Below are 22,169 nucleotides of genomic sequence, written 5' to 3'. Positions count from 1 at the left end.
ACAGGTTTCTAAAGTTGACTAAGTCCTCAGCACTTACTGAACCGATCATTGACTCGAAATGGTTATAATCGTCTAGTTGGAGAACATTCACAACCACTAATGGGCTTAATGAGCCCAACGAAAGATCGAATTTTTGTGGACGACAATGCGGCCTGTCACCATGCCGCAGTTTCCCAATTGGTTTGAAGAACATTCTGGACTATTCGAGTAAATGATATGGTCATCCAGATCGCCTGACATGTATCCCATCGAACAATTAAAGGACAATAGAGAGGTTCGTACACAAAATTCTGCACCGGCCACACTTTCGCGCTAATGGACGAACGCAAAGGCACCATGGCTGAATATTTCTTCAGGGGGCTTCTATGGACTTGTCGAGTCCATGCCATGGTGAGATGCTTCACTATGCTGAGGAAAAGGAAGTCTGGCACAAAATTAGTAGGTACCCCATGAGTATTGTAACCTCACTGAATTTCTCGTGGTCACCCTTAGGAATCCCGTCCTGGGGATCCGAATGTGGGACAAATACGGAACGTTTTTCCCATGAAGAGATCAGAATGTCACTTTTTCAGTTACAGACCACATATCGTGGTTACACATTATGTGCCCTTAAAGCTGTAGCTTCCATTATCTTCTGCATCCTCATGCCGTCGATCATTATTGATTTTTCCGCCTGTTAACTGCGGTTTTCCATCCAAAGGACAAGAGAGTCCCGTGAAACTCTGTCCGCTCCTCCATTCTCTTTGAAGAATAAAGCAGGTTCGATGGACTATGTGGGAGACGACTTGACTTTATATTCCTGTACACGCTAAAGACAATAAGCACTAATTTACCGTTCAGGATTTAATTTAGGAATGAAACGCACTTCTTACTGTCGTAACACAATTTACTTATTGCAGAATCCGAATACATGTAATTAATATACTACGTCCTATTCTCAGAGCAATAGAAACGGAATGTATTGCGCTTTTTTATTGTATGAGAACACAAGGGAACGTATTCGCAGAGCAGTCATCTGTAAAGTTAATGGAATTATGTCGATAAAAAAAGTCACTATTGTAAAAACGCAGTAATGACCAATGTAACAAAGGAATATGCTTTGGAAATTAATACTGCCAATGCGCATTTGAATGTATTATGACGGTAGGTCTCATACTTCACTTCATAATGCTGTCATAAGAGCAGTGGTGACATGTGATCCTACGTCGTCCTGCATGAAATAATGGCAAGCCCTTTCGTTACTTGTCATTTGTGTCAAAACAGTTCGCATAATATTTATTGAGATAGCCATGGTAGGGAAACATCGGTCCAGCAGTGTGTCTTCCAGTAACTCACACCATATTCCAATTTTCGGAACTCCATCGTGGATTGTCCTGATAATTCTCCTACGCTAAAAAATGCAGTCTTGTCTCACAAGCAGGGAGGTGTAGATGAAACTGCCCATTATGAAGAGATTTAACCAGCCATCTACAGTTCTGAAACAGAGCGACATTATCTAAATTGGTCCGTTGATGCACGAACGCTGTTTGTTCGTGCAGAACTATGTGAGCAGATGTTACTGACAAACACGTCTTAGGTACTAGATGACGCAGTCATTTTCTCAGGCTTCTTTCGAAGGTCGCTGCTAGCTTGTCTAGTTCGCCTAAAACCGCTACACCGCCTTCAAAACTATGCGGAACAGGTCTGAGGGTATGCAATTATCGGAGCATCGTTACCGGGTACTGGTTACCACCGTGGTGAGCACAGTGCTTAAGACGAACATGAGGTACCTCGTTCAGCATCTGGTCAAAAGTATCCGAATTCCTGGTAGTGGACATTAGTATATGGCATGTTCAGCCTCCGCCCTTACTACCGTTTGAACTGTGCTGGGGACACGTTCAGTTAGGTGTCTGAATGTCAGTGGAGAAATGGCACCCCACTCTTCTTCTGGAGCCGCAACCAGAGAAGGTAGTGTAGTTGGACTTTGGGAGGGTCTGGAGCGAAGTCGACGTTCTAACTCCTGCCAAAGGTATTATTCCATTGACCATATGTCGGTACTTTGGACAGGCCTTTACATTTTAGCAGTGTAATTGTCCACAAAACATTACCTCACAGAAGCTACCTTATGACAGGGTGCATTACCATGCCAATACATTCAGCTTTTTCGAACTGCTCCTCTGCAGTACACTGCAGTATTCAATGCTGAAAAATACGCCGATATCCTCTCTTAAGCACAGTAAGAGGATCACAGCCTGACCACGAAAATCATGTCATAACACCACCTCTTCCGTAGTTCACTGTTGGTACCACAGGTGATGCCTTGTAGTGTTCTCCAGGCATCCGCCGAGCCAAAACTCTTCCATGGGACTGTGCAAGGTATAGCGTGATTAGACACTCTTAATCACTCGTTTCCACTCATCCACTGTCCACTAATTATTTAAAGGACTGATATTCGTAACTACAACAACTGTGGCTTTGCATTTAGTTTGTTCCATGCTACAAAATATACCCGTGTTCATAAAAATAACAGAATACCTTGAACGGAATTTATATTCACAGGGAAAGTACATTAGTAAGTTCTAAGGAAGTGATTAGAATTTCAGTCAGCTCGGTTCAGCATGTGTCTTGTTACCCTGTAGGCGAGGGGTTAGCCATGTGCCCTGATAACTTATTCCACGCTTGAGGGCATCGTTCTGTACAATGAACAAATGGCGTCCTGTGGTGTAGACATCCACGATGCATCCGCGTGGTTCTAAAGTTAATCTGTGGTGGTTGGCTTGGATCATATCCCACATAATTTCGATTGGCAACAAGTCGAGTGATCTGGCGGCCAAAGGCAAAACGCTGACGTTAAAAAACACAACTGTAGGATTTTGGGCAGTGAAAATCCACATCAAACATTGCAACATGTTCATGATAGCCCTAAACTAAACGTTTTTTGTGCACTGAGAAAAACAAAGTTTATGGCCCCTTTGTTTCCGTGAGGAACCATCAACAGGATAGCGTACCTGGGTATGTTAAAACTATTTTTGATACCACAGATCGATGAGAATGACCAAGAACGAAGTGTTTACTTCATGCAAGATGGTGCACCCCACTCATTATTTTTTTATGGGGATTCGTCAAGGATATAGTGTTCGTACCTCCTGTGCCAGCTTCTCTACCTAAACTTACAGCAACAACTTACACCACCTTCGATCAAGTTACACCTGCAACGCTGCAGCGTGTTTGGGAAGAAGTTGACTTCCAATGGGATGTGCAATGGAAGTCAATTTCTTCCCAACGGAAGCCACATACATCATGAGTTTAAGTTTACAAAAACGATGTGTTTGCCTATAATCTAATACTAAACCCAGCTCTATATCTTCTTTCAATAAATTTATATGGATTTTTAAAGTTGTAAAGTCCTTTTTGAAACGCCCTATGTTACTCCACATCATCATTATACACTAAAAGTATAAGAATGTAGACCACGAAACACTGAAACCCTAAAATGAAGGTGTGCAGAGTGGCCCTGAAAAGAAAGCTTCAAAGACCATCGAAATGTCAAAATTTTAGTGGTTTTAGTGTGTTCTAACCACAAAATAATTTGATTGTTAAATGTCAATGTGTCTTTCCTTCTTAAATATTAACTTCTGAAGGACGATATGCGTACGAACTTTCGAAAACACTGGAATACTATATTTGGCCTGTAATTGGGATAGGCGTACTTTAATTGGTACTGAACGCAACACTCTTCGCAGATGGCAATGGGCACGTCTTTCGAGACCAACTACAAGTTTCTGTTATGCTGCTCTGGAACCCAATGAAAAATTCAGTAGAGCTGATAATATTACAAGACATAAGCCGTTAATTAATGTTTGTTACTTCCAATTTATCAAATTATTCTAATGTTTCCATAATATAATGTTTGGAGCTCTTATTTCAAAAAGCCATTTGCGAAATGAAAGGCCTGGAAGTTTGACTTGAAAGTAATTTAGAATGTACAGACGTGATGTCTCTTGAATGTACGTACCAGTTCCGTATTTAGGGATTAATATTTAACGTTATTTGTGAGGAGTATATGGCGCTTAGCCTGAGTGTGTCCATAACGACGACAGATCTGCATAGGAAGGCATATACTGTTCCCACATGTGTGTATCGTTACTATACTAGAATTTAAACTGGGATTTGTGGGTTTGGAAGGAGTTCTGGTGCTCACAGAAATCCGTTTACTTTGAAGTCCGTGGAGAAACGTTTTCTGTTACTCGGGAAGATAATAAGCAATTAATTTTTTTCCTGTTATGTAGCTGCAGTATTCCTTTAAGAGTAAATACTCGTCCAGTATCGCACTCTCTAATTAGGGCTTTCGTATTATTTACAACGACCTGTCGATAGAGATTCTAGTGTCGTTCATACTCTAAGGGGACTGCTGTCTGTTTGGCGGTTTTCATCGTAGGTTCTAACTTGTTGGCCCAGACATAAGCAGCTTGCGGATCCTAATTGATGCACTTTGTAGCGTAAATCTGGCAAACACGCTTGGCGTGGCCTGCTCGCTCTGTGGATCTGGAAACCATAGAGTGTCTAGTATGCAATAGGGAAACGGGTTGGATCACTTCGGCATCCACCAAACACTCTTCAAGACTTGCGAGCAATTCTGCAAGAAGAATGGGCGTTATTCCCTCAACATGACACCCACGATATCATTCACAGCATACCCCCATCGTTATTGGGCCTGTATAGCTGCCAGAGGTGGTCACGCGCCACACTGAGCATATTAACCATTTGTTGGAATGTGTGTGCAAGTGCGTTAAGTTATAAAAAAAGGAAGAAAATTTTTGTCTAACCTTATGCATATAGCAGTTATTTATGTTCTGTATTCTTCACATGGTACGCAACCATGCAAGATTTCTGTTTGTTTCTTTAACTTTTACTCCAGTTCATTCTGTCTGCGAAGCAGCTGAGATCGGGCCACAAGTTGTGGTTCTAAGTTATTGTGTTACGTGAGCGTATGAAGCGTCTTTTCTGCGGTCAACGGTCACAGTATTGAAGTAAGTCTTCTGGCGTCCCTCCATGTATCTCAGCCTCTTGCGAGAAATTTACACGCAGGAAATGCATGAGATATGCCCGGTCTGTAGCTGATATCTCATCCTCAATCGCTCTCTGATGTGGAAGGACAAATATACCTCACGGACCTTTTCACAGTTGTCCCATTCCCTCTACCATAAATTAACTTTCCTGATTTTGATTTCTCTCAAGGTCTGTATTTCCTGCCCTGGCAAGTCTGTCACTGTGTCTGGTCTGCCCGTTTTCAGGCAATATGTTGTCTCGCGTTACGTAAAATATAAGTGTATCAGTCAGAGCTCGAGCACCAATTGTATTACAGTCCTGGATATTCTGTAGTTTACTGTGTTGATCCTGGCAAGTTTATGCAGTGAGTTGCATGTACTTCCAGTAGCTGTTTTAATTCGTTGATTCAAATTTTATTTCTGGTCCAGGTATATCAACCAGTATCTCATGACTATATTTCTTTTTATGGTATTTCCATCTAGTTTAACAGTAGGATTCCTTTGTTAGTTTCTTCAAACATAATGTAGAGTGTTTCATTTGCTGTAATAGTGAGTCTATTTCTATCATACCAACTGCTCATGGGTTGTAGTATTGCTTCGAATAATTCAATGGTTATGTTCCAGAAAACCTGAAAGGTAAAGGGAAAAAGTAACAGGAGCAGACATGAAAAGAGAGGTACAAGATCGAAAAAGACGAATCTTTGCCACCAGTCACTAGACTGAAATCTTTTTAAGAATATAGATCAAATATCAATTTACGACACAAGTTGTGAGGACACGGCTCACGATCCTCGAACGGACTGTCTTCCAGAGTGACAGACGTTCACGTATCAGCCCAGAGGTGTATCTACCGTCTTCTTGATATTCAGAGTGCACAGTCTGTTGCGTCGGCCTCTTTGCTACTGCTACACAAATGCGTGTCTCACAGCAGTACTCCAAGTCTTCGCTTCTGAGATATTATCTCTCAGAACTGTCGGGCGTGCTGTCTTTTATACCGTTTGCACCATGATTTTAAAGTGAGTTTCAAGTGTCGTCGGCTGCTACGAGAAAATCACTGTCGAACAAGAGACCTTACTCCCCCTTCATCACCCCCCCCCCCCACCCCCTGCCCCTTCTCCTTCTCTCTCTCTCTCTTCCTCTCTGTCCTTTCTCTCGCTCACAATAATGTCTCTCCTCAGTGAGATTTCTGCTGTTTCCAGTTAGGTGCTGTAAGCGTAAACCTGTGGGCTTGCTTAGTTTTTACGATAGCCGTTTTTGGTGGTCTGTCTTGTTTTCGGTACTGTCACCGTCTAGTCGCGAGACTTACAATTAGCAACATTTTAAATTTAGCACAGCATTGGCCTCTACATGACGCTTTAATCTCCTTCTTAGGTCAACGACCTTTTGGTAGAAAGCTATTCGGTGTCATAAAAATGCTTGCTAAAACTGACTGGTCTCTCAGTTGTCACGTTTTGTTTGTTCTTCTTTACATGATTTGCAGACAATGATGAATATATACGCAGCATCAGTCATATGTGGTGCATCAACACGTAGTGGACCTAAAAATGTTTCCGCTGTGAATGTACAGGTGGGAAACGAATTCGAAATTACATAGCAAGTGGCTGCTACAGCATGCAAAATCACTATATAAGGATGCCAAACCTGAAAGACATATAAATGTATTACGCTGACTGAAGATGTCTGAAGCCCGAAACGTGCTTTGTCATCGGTGCCACTATACGAGAAGTCAGGGGTGGCTGTACTTCAAGTAACGCAGTCCAGAGCTGCGGAGCCCATCCACCGTTATCGTATATAAACTAATCTCCAGAATTACTGATACCAGTGAGAGATGTCGAAATATAAGAAACGAATGATTTACCTCCAGGGATCCAGAAACCAATACTATCAGCACTTTATCCAAGAGGGGACGTGTGGGTAGATTTTAAAAACGGATTTTGGTATTAGATTGACAAGCGGCGATTTTTAAACTGCTAAGCACACTAGCTTATAGGCCTAAAGAGAACAAAGACAAATTGAAAAGATATTGGAGGAGCATCAGCTTAGTTTCCAGATGGTAAATGGTGCCAGAAAAGACGTTCTCAGAGTGCACTTGGGGAAGCAAGGCAAGCTGACAGAAAATCGATATGTCTTCCCATGATTTGTGGACTTTGCAATGGTATACATGGTTGTTCGCATTACAGCATGTGTGACACTGTTACTTAGCTGTGCTAGCAGGTGCGGATTTAGTGACCTTCGAAACCAGAGAATGGGGATCTGCTTTGTATTTCTCCTTCACAACTGTTCCCAAGCTTATTCTTCACTTCTATTCCCTGTCGTACAATGGATACTACTCTGTCGTACAATGGATGCGTTTACACTTTGCAATATTACATGAACAGCATCATCAGCAAGGATTGATAAAACAATGGCACCGCCGAATTCCATCCCTGCAACAATTAAATCAAATACTAAAATGTAGACTGTCACGGCCGGAAATATCATGCCCATTATAATTATCCGGCTGTTATGCCGTGATCGGTTGACGAATTCTGTGTAGATTCCCACGCGCTCCCGCACCGCGGCGTGACGTCACGTGATTTGAAAAAGTCAGTGAAATTGGCCGCTGTCCCTCGCCGTCGCTCGCCGTTGCCATCACCCAGTAGTGGACGGGTGGTACACATCTTCTTTAACACAGGCATCCATATATCGTTTAATTTCACGCCCTCCTCCTTTCAGTTGATATTATTTGGGTGTTTAGCGATTTCGATTTCCTCCCTGTAGATGATTAGTACAGGGAGTATCAGTTACAACCATTATTATGGTCTCTGTTGAGAGGACTGGGGCTATAATAAGAATTCCATGCGCGAATTATAAGTGCGTAAGGTCAAAGCAGATAAGTTCAGAAAGAAATTTGGAAAGCATGTTGTCACTGCTGCTATTCACATGATAGTTGAAGAAGCTATGAATCAAGAACTAATTTAAAAGTAAATCTGCTAAGGCAAAGATACCTTTCTCCAGTAAGGAACTCTACTAGGTCTGATATCGGTATAGAAACAAGGAAGAGGTTCTTAAAGTAAACGAGTGGGCATAGCATCGTATGGAAGTGAAACATGGTCTTTCGGAAGAAGAAACTGGTAACTTTTGAACTGTAGTGTTATCGAAAAATATTAAACATTAAGTGAGCAGAAGAAGTTCGAATCGAAAAACTAAAACGAATAGAAGAGGAAATCAGATTATGGAAGAATCTCACCAGACGAATGGACAGGTTGGCGGAGCATCTCATTGGTAATCAACCTGGCACTCACTCGAAGATAAGTAGAGTAAAATGGATATGGACAGGCGAATGTGAAAATAAGAATACAGAAGATGTTGAGTGTGGTACTCAGAGATAAGGGGCGTCAAAAGTTTGATTTTTACTATTTCATACACTATTGCCTGAATTAAAAGTTTAAAATTCTGTCATAATCTATTCAGTAAGGGATATAATGAATTTCAAAACGAAACATTGCACGATATATATTTTTTCATGTTTTGCACGTCTCGTTTAGAGACCTTATTCTCATTGTCACAGGTATTTTATGCGATAATATATCACTTTATACATGATAATATTTTGATATCAAACACAAGCCGGCCGCGGTGGTATCGCGGTGAAGGCGCTCAGTACGGAATCACGCGACTGCTACGGTCGCAGATTCGAATCGTGCCTCGGACATGGATGTGGGTGATGTCCTTAGGTTAGTTAGGTTTAAGTAGTTGTAAGTTCTAGGGGACTGTTGACCACAGATGTTAAGTCCCATAGTGCGCAGAGCCATTTTTCAAAAACAAACAGTGGAGCTATGATTTGCTTGTGTAAGTTATTCTGCGGTATGGAGGCGACACAGTACTTCATAATCTCATAAAGATCACTACACTGCAAGAGAAGTAGAAAAGCACTGATGCAGATCCCACGCAAAATACTTACGCCAACTTATGCACCACAAAATGAGAATAAGTTCTCAAAACACGTCGCATTAAGCATGAAAAAAATATGTCTCTGCAATAATGTTTCATTATTTAAACCATGAATGGTACAATCGCAGGCTTTTCAGAAACATTAAACGTGGTCAATGAAATTAAAAGCAATAATCTTGTACCTTCAAATGCGGTGAGGTTGCCCGGATTTGGACTCTAAGCTTGGATAATGAAACTTATACAGGGTGAGTCACCTAACGTTACGGCTGGATGTATTTCGTAAGCCACATCAAACACTGACGAACCGATTCCACAGACCGAACGTGAGGAGAGGGCCTAGTGTAATTGTTTAATGAAAACCATTCAAAAATGTTTTTAACACAAACCTACTTTTTTCTAAAAAAAGGAACCATATTAGTTTTGTTAGCACATCTGAACATATAAACAAATACGTAATCAGTGCCGTTTGTTGCATTGTAAACTGTTTATTACATCCGGAGATATTGTAACCTAAAGTTGACGCTTGAAACCTCAAACGTTCAGTTGCGTGTTGTAACAAACACGGGCCACGGTCGGCGAGCAGCATCTGCAGGGACATGTTTACGATGACGACCGTGTTTACGAGTGTGGCTGTAGAGCACTGTTGTGGTTTGGTCTAGCTGTCACAGAGTCCGCATGGAGCGCTTGCTGCTGTTGTTATTCTGCATTCGTCTCTCGACGCAGACCAACTGTAGTACACCGTGTTACCAGACGTCTGTGATAGTGTAGTGTTGTAGGAACTGTGACCGTGGTGTATTCGAACTCTGAAAAGGCGGAGATGATACTCATCTATGGCGAGTGTCGATGAAATGCAGCTGAAGCCTGCAGGGTGTATGCAGAACGGCACCCGGACAGAGAGCATCCAACGTGCCGCACATTGCAAAACATCTACCGCCAACTGTATGCAACAGGTATGGTCGTAGCACACAAACGGGTCCTTAACAGGCCCGTCACAGGAGAAGCGGGTGCAGTTGATGTGTTAGCTGCTGTTGCTATGAACCCGCACATGAGTACACGAAACATTGCGAGAGCCGGTGGACTGAGTCAAAGTAGTGTCATGAGCATACTGCATCATCACCGCTTTCACCCTTTTCATGTGTCGCTACAACAGCAATTAAATGGTGATGACTTTAATCATCGAGTGCAACTCTGTCAATGGGCATTAACAGAGAATACGTGCAGTTCTACCTGTTTACCGATGAAGCGGGTTTCACAAACCATGGGGCAGTAAATCTACGGAACATGCACTACTGGTCCGTGGACAATCCTCGATGGCTTAGATAGGTAGAGCGACAGCGACCGTGGACTGTAAATGTATGCTGCGGAATCATTGGCGACCGTCTCATTCGTCCCCACTTCTTTGCAGGGGCCCAAACAGCTGCTACATACATCGCGTTTCTACAGAATGATCTGCCAATGTTGCTCGAAAATGTCCCACTGGAAACGCGTCGACGTATGTGCTATCAGCATGATGGTGCACCTGCACATTCCGCAATTAACACTAGGCTGACCCTTGATAGGATGTTTGACGGGCGTTTCATAGGATTTGGAGGACGCATAAATTGGTCATCCCGTTCTCCTGATCTTACACCTCTGGACTTCTTTCTGTGGGGTACGTTAAAGGAGAATGTGTACCGTGATGTGCCTACAACATCAGAGGATATGAAACAACGTATTGTGACAGCCTGCGGCGACATTACACCAGATGTACTGCTGCATGTACGACTTTCATTACGCCACAGATTGCAATTGTGTGCAGCAAATGATGGCCACCACATTGAACATCTATTGGCCTGACATGTAGGGCAACCAAGTGTGTACGTGTACCTCACCCCGTATGGTAATGTACATGTGCGTCAGTGAAAAAGACCAATAAAAAGGTGTTAGCATGTGGACGTAATGTGCTGCTCCAGTCTCTTCTGTACCTACGGTCCATCACCGTTCCCTTTGGATCCCTACATAATTCGGTGCTCTCCGATACACACGATCGAACAGCGTAGGAGTGGTACTCAAGCGTCAACATTAGGTTACAATATCTCCGGATGTAATTAACATTTTACAATGCTACAAACGGTACTGATTACCTATTTGTTTATATGTTCAGATGTGCTAACAAAACTAATGGGGTTCCATTTCGAAAAACGTAGGTTTGTGTTAAAAACATACTTCCGTGCATTTTTTTTATGGTTTGTATTAACCAGTTACACTAGCCCCTCTCGTCACGTTCGGCCTGTGGAATCGATTCGTCAGTTTTTGATTCGGTTTACGAAATATAACCAGCGGTAATGTTAGGTGACTCACCCTGTATATACATATTTCCTCCATAACGTGAATACTGAGTTTTAGTAATCCACACACCTGGGAGTGAAGTCGACTGATTATCTGTATTGTAATAACTGTGGATTGTTTGTGACTCTGGGGGACTGTAAATGTTCCAAAACTTCATCAATAATTGAAAAATACATCTGGCATCAAATTAAAATTTTGATAAAGCTTATGGACAAAAAAAATGTGATCACAAATTTGTTTTATGTACTTTCAGAAACTTATACGTTTCCCCTTTAGCACTAAACACTAGGTGAGCACTTTGTATTTTACCATGAAGGCTATAAATCCTGTTGATCAGAAGTCCTTTGATATTTTTATGCATACTTGTTTTCCCATTTGAAATTTCTGTGAAACGCAGCTCTAAAACATCCTGGTTATATTTCTTGAATTGAACCACTTTAAGTTTGTATCCTTGCGGAATTTGCACTCTGACGACTGTTGCGAACTCTGCTGCACGACAGTGGTAACCGCAACCTAGGCGACAAATCCGTGAGTTAACTTACAGACACTTTCAATAATGAAGTCCTCACTGCTCTACTACACTGTTATAAAGAACTGTAGCTGCATCGTCTATATTACATTGTTTCTGTGTGCAACAGGTCGCATTATTTCGGCATTCACTAATGTTTGTTCATGAAAAAACCACTCGAGAAAAGACTAATATCACCCCTGTTCCACCAAGAATTTGAAAAGATTAATTTATTCATAACTGTTAACTACACCTTCCAGCTACTTCTCTACATAATCGTCTCTCCGAATCGGGAATTTGCCAAAGCGCTGTACCAACTTGCCAATAACCTCTTTGAGGGAGTTAGTCTGCTGTGCTTTCCGCCACTTCTCTACGCTGGTCTGCGGTTCGTTGTGTGTGCCAAAATGTTATCATCATTGCCAGAGGGTCATAAGAGCGGCGATGAACATCAGAGAGACCTAAAGCTGCCCATTCACACCCCGACCAGCCCGCCAAACCGCTCGCTAACGCCAGCCCCGACAAGTCGGGCTGTGTGTGGCCACCCCCGACCGCTGGACGGCCTCTAGCTGCGAGCGCACAGTCGTGTGGCAGCGTTCGCCATGCCAAAACAAAAAGAAAAACTTGCTGTGGCTGCAGCACTGATGTGTAGATAAAGACAAGAAAAAGAAACGTTTATGGATGAAAGAATGCTTGAGAGATAAATTCAAATTTTCTCACACAAATCTGTTACGTACCCTCCAAGTTCAAAAGCCTACAGACTATATAAACTTCTTACATGTGGCTGACAATACATTTTCTGAATTACTGGATCTTATACGGCCTAAACTCTAGAAGAAAGAAACGCATGTAAGAGCCACCATCACTGCTGAGGAGCGACTAGTAACAAGCATGTCCGGATTAAAAGAACCTGCGGGTAGTGGCTCCTGTTACTATAATTACAAACGTACTTTCAGTTGTCGTTTACGCTGTTGTAAATGCAAACTATGTGTTTATATATGTTCACACCGGTACAAATAGTTTAGTTTCAGATGGTGGTATTGCAAACTCACAGATTTCTACACTTCACTAGTATCTATAACTCTAAATTTACCTGAGCCCGTTTATCTGGAAGGAGTGCATTCTACAGTGCCATTTGTGTTCGCAGGTGATGAAGCTTTCCTCTTAATGCCGAATTTAATGAAACTGCATCCTCAAAGGAACTTATCGAGGGAGAAAAAGATCTTCAATTACAGGCTTAGCAGAGCTCGGCAGGTAGCTGAGAATGCTTTTGGAATAATGGCAAAGAGATTTAGTTTTATTAACGCCAATAGCGGTTGACGTAAAAACTGTAGATGGAATCGTTCTTGAATGTTCAGTTTTGCACAAATTTTCAAAGAAGAAAAGCCCTAATTACATTCATACTGCCGGTGATTGCAATAACTCACAAACTGTATACCTTACTGATAAAAACATGCAGTCAGGTAGTCAACAAATGTTATGACTCAATATGACACAGCAAACCAGCTCAGTTACTGCAGAGGAAGTGCAAGGAAAATACAAGCAATTTTTCAGTGACGTGAATGAATTAGAATTTCAAGAAACTTTGATCATTTAGAGTTTATGTGAAGAACAACATTTATTTATACTTTGTATACTTAATAAATAAAATCGTTTGTATACTTACAACATCAATATCTGACTCATCATTTACTTCCTCAGTCTGGTCATCCTTCAGAGTCCTCCCCTGTGTTAGTGAAGATGTCCCACATCGCACATCTTCTCGATCCAGGGTGAACTGCAGGAGATCGAAGTACCAAAGCGTCGGTTCTGGCATGTTTTCAGCAGCACTTCTAGTTGCTGATTTAGCGTCCTGTATTTTTCTAAACTGTAACCGGAAAGACGCTCGTAGAGAACTAAATTTTTTCGGGTGCGTCGCCTCCACCGGCGAGCAGCTACCTGCTTCCCCGACCGCCACCTGCTGAGCCGGGACCACAGCTCAGGCCGGCCGCTTCCTCCTAGCCCACATTCCGTCAGTACGGTGTCCGACCCTCTGTTATTCACTACTTCTTTCGTTGTCACTGCTTTTCGCTGCTTTTACGATATGTCATTCGAGGAAAACAAAGACTTTTGGGCTTGTTTCATTAATAATGAACAGAGAATGCCCATGTTTGTGGGAGATAAAAATGGAAGGACTACTCCAATAGGAATAAGAGGAACGAAGCCTACAAAATTCTTATAGCTAAGTGCAAAGAGATAAATTGTGCAGCAGACAAGGAGTTTGTTATTAAAAACAAATAGTTCTCGATGAGCGTTTTTCCCCCAACAGTTTAGAAAAATACAGCACGCTAAATCAGAAACTAGAAGTGCTGCTGAAAACGTGCCAGAACCGACGCTTTGGTACTACGATCTCCTGCAGTTCACCCTGGATCGAGAAGAGGTGTGATGTGGGATATCTTCACTAACACAGGGGAGGACTCTGGAGGATGACCAGACTGAGTAAGTAAATGTTGAGGCAGATATTGATGTTGTGAGTATACAAACGCTTTTATTTATTAAGTATACAAAGTATAAATAAATGTTGCTCTTCACATAAACTCTAAATGATCAAAGTTTCTTGAAATTCTAATTCATTCACATCACTGAAAAACTGCTTGTATTTTCCCCACACTTCCTCTGCAGTAACTGTGCTGGTTTGTCGTGTCGTATCGAGTCTTAACGTTTGTTGACTACCTGACTGCAAGTTTTTGTCAGTAAGGTATACAGTTTGTGAGTTATTGCAGTCACCGGCAGTATGAATGTAATTAGGGATTTTCTTCCTAAAAAGGTGTGCAAAACTGTACTTGGAAGAACGATTCAATCAACAGTTTTTACGTCAACCATTATTGGCGTTAATAACACTATAAATCTGTTTGCCATTATTCCAAAAGCATTCTCAACTACCTGCCAAGCTCTTCTAAGCCTGTAATTGAAGATCTTTTTCTCCCTTGTTAAGTTCCTTTGAGGATACGGTTTCGTTAAATTTGGCATCAAAGGGAAAGCTTCATCACCTACAAACGCAAATGGCACTGTAGAATCCACTTCTTCCACATAAACGGGATCTGGTAAATTTAGAGTTCTAGATACTACTGAAGTGTAGATATCTGTAAGCTTTAGAATACCACCATCTGACACGACCATTCGTACCGGTGTGAACATATATAAACGCATAGTTTGCATTTACAACAGCGAAAAGGACAACTGAAAGTACGTTTGTAATTATAGTAATAGGAGCCACTACCCACAGGTTTTTTTTTTTAATCAGGACATGCTTGCTACTAGTCGCTCCTCAGCAGTGATGGTGGCTCTTATATGCGTTTCTTTCTTTTCGATTTTAGGCTGTATGAGGTCTTTTTTTTTTGTCATCAGTCTACTGACTGGTTTGATGCGTCCCGCCACGAATTCCTTTCCTGTGATAACCTCTTCGTTTCAGAGTAGCACTTCCAACCTACATCCTCAATTATTTGCTTGACGTATTCCAATCTCTGTCTTCCTCTACAGTTTTTGCCCTCTACAGTTCCCTCTAGTACCATGGAAGTCATTCTCTCGTATATTAGCAGATGTCCTATTATCTGGTCCCTTCTCCTTATCAGTGTTTTCCACATATTCCTTTCCTCTCCGAATCTGCGTAGAATCTCCTCATTCCTTACCTTATAAGTCCACCTAATTTTCAACATTCGTCTGTAGCACCACATCTCAAATGCTTCGATTCTCTTCTGTTCCGGGTTTCCCACAGTCCATGTTTCACTACCATACAATGCTGTACTCCAGACATACATCCTCAGAAATTTCTTCCTCAAATTAAGGCCGGTATTTGATATTAGTAGACTTCTCTGGGCCAGAAATTGCTTTTTTGCCATAGCGAGTCTGCTTTCGATGTCCTCCTTGCTCCGTCCGTCATTGGTTATTTTATTGCCAATGTAGCAGAATTCCTTAACTTCATTGACTTTGTGACCATCAATCCTGATGTTAAGTTTCTCGCTGTTCTCATTTCTACTACTTCTCATTACCTTCATCTTTCTCCGATTTACTCTCAAACCATACTGCGTACTCATTAGACTGTTCATTCCGTTCAGCAGATCATTTAATTCTTCTTCACTTTCACTCAGGACAGCAATGTCATCAGCGAATCGTATCATTGATATCCTTTCACCTTGTATTATAATTCCACTCCTGAACCTTTCTTTTATTTCCATCATTGCTTCCTCGATTTACTGATTGAAGAGTAGGGGCGAAAGGCTACAGCCTTGTCTTACTCCCTTCTTAATACGAGCACTTCTTTCTCGATCGTCCACTCTTATTATTCCCTCTTGGTTGTTGTACATATTGTATATGACCCGTCTCTCCCTATAGCTTACCCCTACTTTTTTCAGAATCTCGAACAGCTTGCACCTTTTTATATTGTCGAACCCTTTTTCCAGGTCGACAAATCCTATGAACGTGTCTTGATTTTTCTTTAGCCTTGCTTCCATTATTAGCCGTACCGTCATAATTGCCTCTCTCGTGCATTTACTTTTCCTAAAGCCAAACTGATCGTCACCTAGCGCATTCTCAATTTTCTTCTCCATTCTTCTGTATATTCTTGTAAGTAGCTTCGATGCATGAGCTGTTAAACTGATTTTGCGATAAATCTCGCACTTGTCAGCTCTTGCCGTCTTCGGAATTGTGTGGATGATGCTTTTCCGAAAGTCAGATGGTATGTCGCCAGACTCATATATTCTACACACCAAGGTGAATAGTCGTTTTGTTGCCACTTCCCCTAATGATTTTAGAAATTTTGATTGAATGTTATCTGTCCCTTCTGCCTTATTTAACCGTAAGTCCTCCAAAGCTCTTTTAAATTCCGATTCTAATACTGGATCCCCTATCTCTTCTAAATCGACTCCTGTTTCTTCTTCTATCACATCAGACAAATCTTCACCCTCATAGAGGCTTTTAATGTATTCTTTCCACCTATCTGCTCTCTCCTCTGCATTTAACAGTGGAAATCCTGTTGCACTCTTAATGTTACCACCGTTGCTTTTAATGTCACCAAAAGTTGTTTTGACTTGTATTTCTGTATTCCTGATTTTCCCGGAACATGTTTGTACTTCCTCCTTTCATCAATCAACTGAAGTATTTTTTCTGTTACCCATGGTTTCTTCGCAGCTACCTTCTTTGTACCTATGTTTTCCTTCCCAACATCTGTGATGGCCCTTTTTAGAGATGTCCATTCCTCTTCAAATGTGCTACCTACTGCGCTATTCCTTATTGCTGTATCTATAGCGTTAGAGAACTTCAAACGCATCTCGTCATTCCTTAGAACTTCCGTATCCCACTTCTTTGCGTATTGATTCTTCCTGACTAATGTCTTGAACTTCAGCCTACTCTTCATCACTACTATATTGTGATCTGAGTCTATACCTGCTCCTGCGTACGCCTTACAGTCCAGTATCTGATTTCGGAATCTCTGTCTATGATGTAATCTAATTGAAATCTTCCCGTATCTCCCGATCTTTTCCATGTATACCTCCTCCTCTTGTGATTCTTGAACAGGATATTCACTATTACTAGTTGAAACTTGTTACAGAAGTCAATTAGTCTTTCTTCTCTTTCATTCCTTGTCCCAAGCCCATATTCTCCTGTAACCTTTTCTTCTACTCCTTCCCCTACAACTGTATTCCAGTCGCCCATGACAATTAGATTTTCGTCCCCCTTTACATACTGTATTACGCTTTCAATATCCTCATACACTTTCTCTATCTGTTCATCTTCAGCTAGCGACGTCGGCATGTATACCTGAACTATCATTGTCGGTGTTGGTCTGCTGTCGATTCTGATTAGAACAACCTGGTCACTGAACTGTTCACAGTAACACACCCTCTGCCCTACCTTCCTATTCATAACGAATGCTACACCTGTTATACCATTTTCTGCTGCTGTTGATATTACCCGATACTCATCCGACCAGAAATCCTTGTCTTCCTTCCACTTCACTTCACAGACCCCTACTATATCTAGATTGAGCCTTTGCATTTCCCCTTTCAGATTTTCTAGTTTCCCTACCATGTTCAAGCTACTGACATTCCACGCCCCGACTTGTAGAACATTATTCTTTCGTTGATTATTCAATCTTTTTCTCATGGTAACCTCCCCCTGGGCAGTCCCCTCCCGGAGATCCGAATGGGGGACTATTCCAGAATCTTTTGCAAATGGAGAGACCATCATGACACTTCTTCAACTACAGGCCACATGTCCTGTGGATACACGTTACGTGTCTTTATTGCAGTGGTTTCCATTGCCTTCTGCATTCTCATGTCGTTGATCATTGCTGATTCTTCCGACTTTAGGGGCAATTTCCCACACCTAGGACAAGAGAGTGCCCTGAACCTCTATCCACTCCTCCGCCCTCTTACAAGGCCGTTGGCAGAATGAGGCTGACTTCTTATGTAATTCACAAAAAGTATTGTCATCCATACGTAAGAAGTTTTTATAGTCTGTAGGCTCTTGAACTTAGAGGGCATGTAACAGATTTGTGTGAGAAAACTTGAATTTATCTCTCAACCATTCTTTCACCCATAAACGATTCTTTTTCTTGTCTTTATCTACATATCAGTGCTTCAGCGACAGCAAGTTTTTCTTTTTGTTTTGGCATGGCGAACGCTGCCACACGACTGTGCGCTCGCAGCTAGAGGTCGCCCAGTGGTCGTGGGTGGCCACAAACAGCCCGACTTGTCGGAGCTAGTGGTTTGAATGACCGGACGGGGTGTGAATGGGCAGCTTAATGGGTCCGTCGACGGACCGGTCTGGCTGTGTATTGGCTGCTTAAGTCTTTGTAGTTTTTTCGTTTGATGCTTATTTCATGAGATATTTAGCCCGGTCACTATCAATGGACCACCCTGTATATATGACCCGTGTGTGGGTCGCATTAGTGACGTTTATTACTTGACATCTTTCTTTGCTGTACTGTCATCCCATTTCTTATTTGATTCACTGGTGTCACTAAGTTGTTGGTTCGCCTGCCCGTGAGTGGCACCAGCAGCGCTTATCGACAACAGCACTGTTGTACTATCTTTGGAGCAATCGCTAGTATTTCTGAGTCGTCGTGTGTCGGGAGTTCAGGGGGGATGGAGCAGCAGTGTGGTCCAGACAGCTATGACTTCCCCGATCGTTGCCGACACACGACTTGAGTTGAGAAGATCGTGATTGGTCGGTTTGGTCGGCCGTCCATCGGACGACGTGCATTTGGTCACCAACTGCTCCTGTGATCTCTGTGTTTGTTGACTTGTGATTCATCCTTGTGGTTCCACAGTGGCCGATTTCGTATTGTTCGAGTTGATCAAATACTTCCCATTGAGAGTGCTGCATGGGTGTCCTATTTGCCCCTGCAATGAACGGCCGAGAACTGCCATGAAGAAGTAAATGTATGACTCTTACGTTTTGTGGAGTTGCCTGAAATCAGGCGAAACCACACAGCGGATAACCATACTTGGCGCAAGATGCTATTATTCTAGGCTGGTTTACCGTCCACACTGCGATCTGAGAACTGAAAGGAGCTGTATGATGCTATTGCCGGGCATACTAGAGACACTGCCCAATACATTAGTGAAGAGATTCATTAGCTCTTGACTGTCGTTTCGCTACTTATCGGGCCATTATTTCCGAATAGCCCTCTTAGGGAAATACAGTAGACTAATTTTCGTTATTGCGTTGTGCCTGAGACGCATCGGTTGTTATATGCGAGTCACACAGTTCATTAAAAAAGTTACAAAATCTAGTTCTTCTAAAAATGATTAGTATTCAGACATAGATTGGGAATACGGGACATTTTAGTCATTGTGAAAAAATTAAGAAATATCGAACATTAATCTAATTAAACAAAAACTTCTTACATCCAAATATTAATGTGATCAGCTGTCAAAAGCATGAATATCCGCCATTTGCCGCGTGAGACGTGCATAAAGTCATTGAGGTTCTGGAAGGAATCGACAGGAGTGACGATCAGTGCCGACTCCAATACGGCGGCCATCTGCGCCAGGGTTCTTGAGGAGAATTAAATGGCCAGTGGAACATAGGAAAGCCATCCTGGTGCTCTCTGGACTACACGTATACGCTATAAGCTGTGTGACACGAGGCATTGTCCTCCTGGAAGATGCAATCATACTGAGAGAAAACGAAATGTATGTAGGGGTGGAGATGATGGTTGCATACTTGTGATACGTGTGTTGATACGTTGTGCTTACCAGAATGATGAGATCACCCACAGAATGCCATAAAAACACTCCCCAGATATAACGCTCCATCCTGATGGCAGGGTGCTTCCTTTGGGACATTTCACGCCCTACACGCCAGCGGCCATCTGTTGGATGGAGCGTAAAACGTGATTCTTCTGAAAAGATCAGCTGTCGCCACCCAGTGATTGTCCAGTTGCGGTATTACGGCACAGACTCCAGCCTTCTTCGACAGCAGTCAGTATGGGTGCATGAACCAGCTGTCTGCTGCAGACGCCCATAAGCCACAGCGTTGAGGAGCCATTGTTGATAGCCCATTGTTGATTGGTTATTATGGGTGGTCAATTGCTCAAAAGTTGCACGTCTGTTCTACACAGCGTCCTTCACCGCTGCCATCTATGCCCCGTGCTGCACCACAGTTGCCTCTGCGCTGATTCTGAACAGCCCCATTTTGCCATTCACCACATGCTTTAACCACGGCCCCACATGAACAGTTTACAAATTTAGTCGTTTCGGAAATCCTTTCACATTCACCTGACAGCCAGTGATCATACCGCTTGGACATATGAAACATCGTACGACAACGACTGCCGTGTTATTCGTGTACCTCCGACACAGTTTATGTACATACCTCGTGCTGCCACCGGTCTGTGCGTGGCTCCCGCAAGTTGACGTCGAACACAGGCGGTGGTCACATTAATGTGAGTTGACGGAGTAAAATGTTTTTGGAGCTTTAGGGAGAAATTCATGTCAGTGGTTAACTTATTCCATTCGCCAGTACTAAGAGTTCAACACAGTAAAACAAGTATTAGTTACAAACCATGTATATCGAGAGGCTCTGTGTAACTCATGGAGCGCAAATAACATAGACTATATTCATCCAGTATTTGAGAATGAGAGACTTAGCGACTTCCAAAAAATGTGGTGATAACAAAAATTGTAACTATATCTCGAATCCTCGCAGGTAAGTGACTTTTGCACGGACGTCACCAACATAATTCACGATAGCACATGGATCATCAATTTCGATCGGGCCAAGACTATAGGCCAGGAAAAATTTTTGCTTTATAATGACCACAACGAAAGGAGGAGCCTCTGACGTCGGACTCGAGAGAAGGTCGCCATGAAAACGGCGCTACGCCTGGTAAGCTGGCGAAGAAACCGAACGCGGGCCGGCTGCCCAGGCCACCGTAGAAGACGGAGAACCCGATATCCACGGAAACGAAGAGTTTTAATGGTAACGCGGCTCCTTGCCCCCCCTCCCCCCTTCCTTCCCCGCGGCTCCTCAACAACCCGCGCAGCACGGCAAGAGTTGGGCCGCGCCCTATAAATATCTCAGATGCGCGCGGAAGAGAGCAGGCGAGGCCCCATAAACTTGTAAATTTATGTGTGCGCTACGGCGGGCCAATATAACGGCTCGCGGGGACTCCCCGCCCTGCCTCGCATCGTGCTTCGGTTCTTCCCCGGCGCGTTGCACGATGGGACGGTAAAATCTGGCCGACCCGGCCCGGTCCGGCCTATCTCTGGTGGGCCCAATGATCACGTCTGGCTGGCCGGCCGGCCATCTGCGCGACGTGCCCGCGATGTATCGCCGCCGACTCACCCCGACCCTTGAGTTATTTCGCTCTCCCTCCACCACCCTCCCTTCCACCCCCCTCAGTCCAGACGGCGTTGCAGGCGTCGCTTTACTTTATCTCTCCCTCCAGATTCGGTATTGCCGACCGTTCTTCAGCCCTTGGAACCGACCTCACCGGAGCTCCCCTTCGGCATTTTGACTCGATGTGTACATCATGCGTGCCACCACCGGCTTCGCGACATTTGTGCTGTCATATTTCACGAGGAATGAGAGAGGAATCACGCTCTGAGGTCCGAAGGCACACGACATGTGCCTGACCAGATTATTCTTGTAGAACGTTGTTTCGACTATCGGTAGCCGAACGGAAGTCTCATGTTTTTATTTATAATAATATTTTATATGAGAGTGTAGATGGGCTTTTTCATTTCTTTTACACTCCTACTTTTGATAACAGTTCGGCTAAAGAAGTCAACGTTTTTATTTAAGCGCGGAAGATTCAGTCCACCTACATCGGCAGGGTTCTTCAAGCCCGTACCCTTCTCACAGTACGAAAGTCACTATTTGAGTCGACG

This window comes from Schistocerca gregaria, chromosome 1 (genome assembly GCF_023897955.1).
Source record: "Schistocerca gregaria isolate iqSchGreg1 chromosome 1, iqSchGreg1.2, whole genome shotgun sequence".
Lineage (NCBI taxonomy): Eukaryota > Metazoa > Arthropoda > Insecta > Orthoptera > Acrididae > Schistocerca > Schistocerca gregaria.
Note: the sequence above shows the minus strand (reverse complement) of the source record.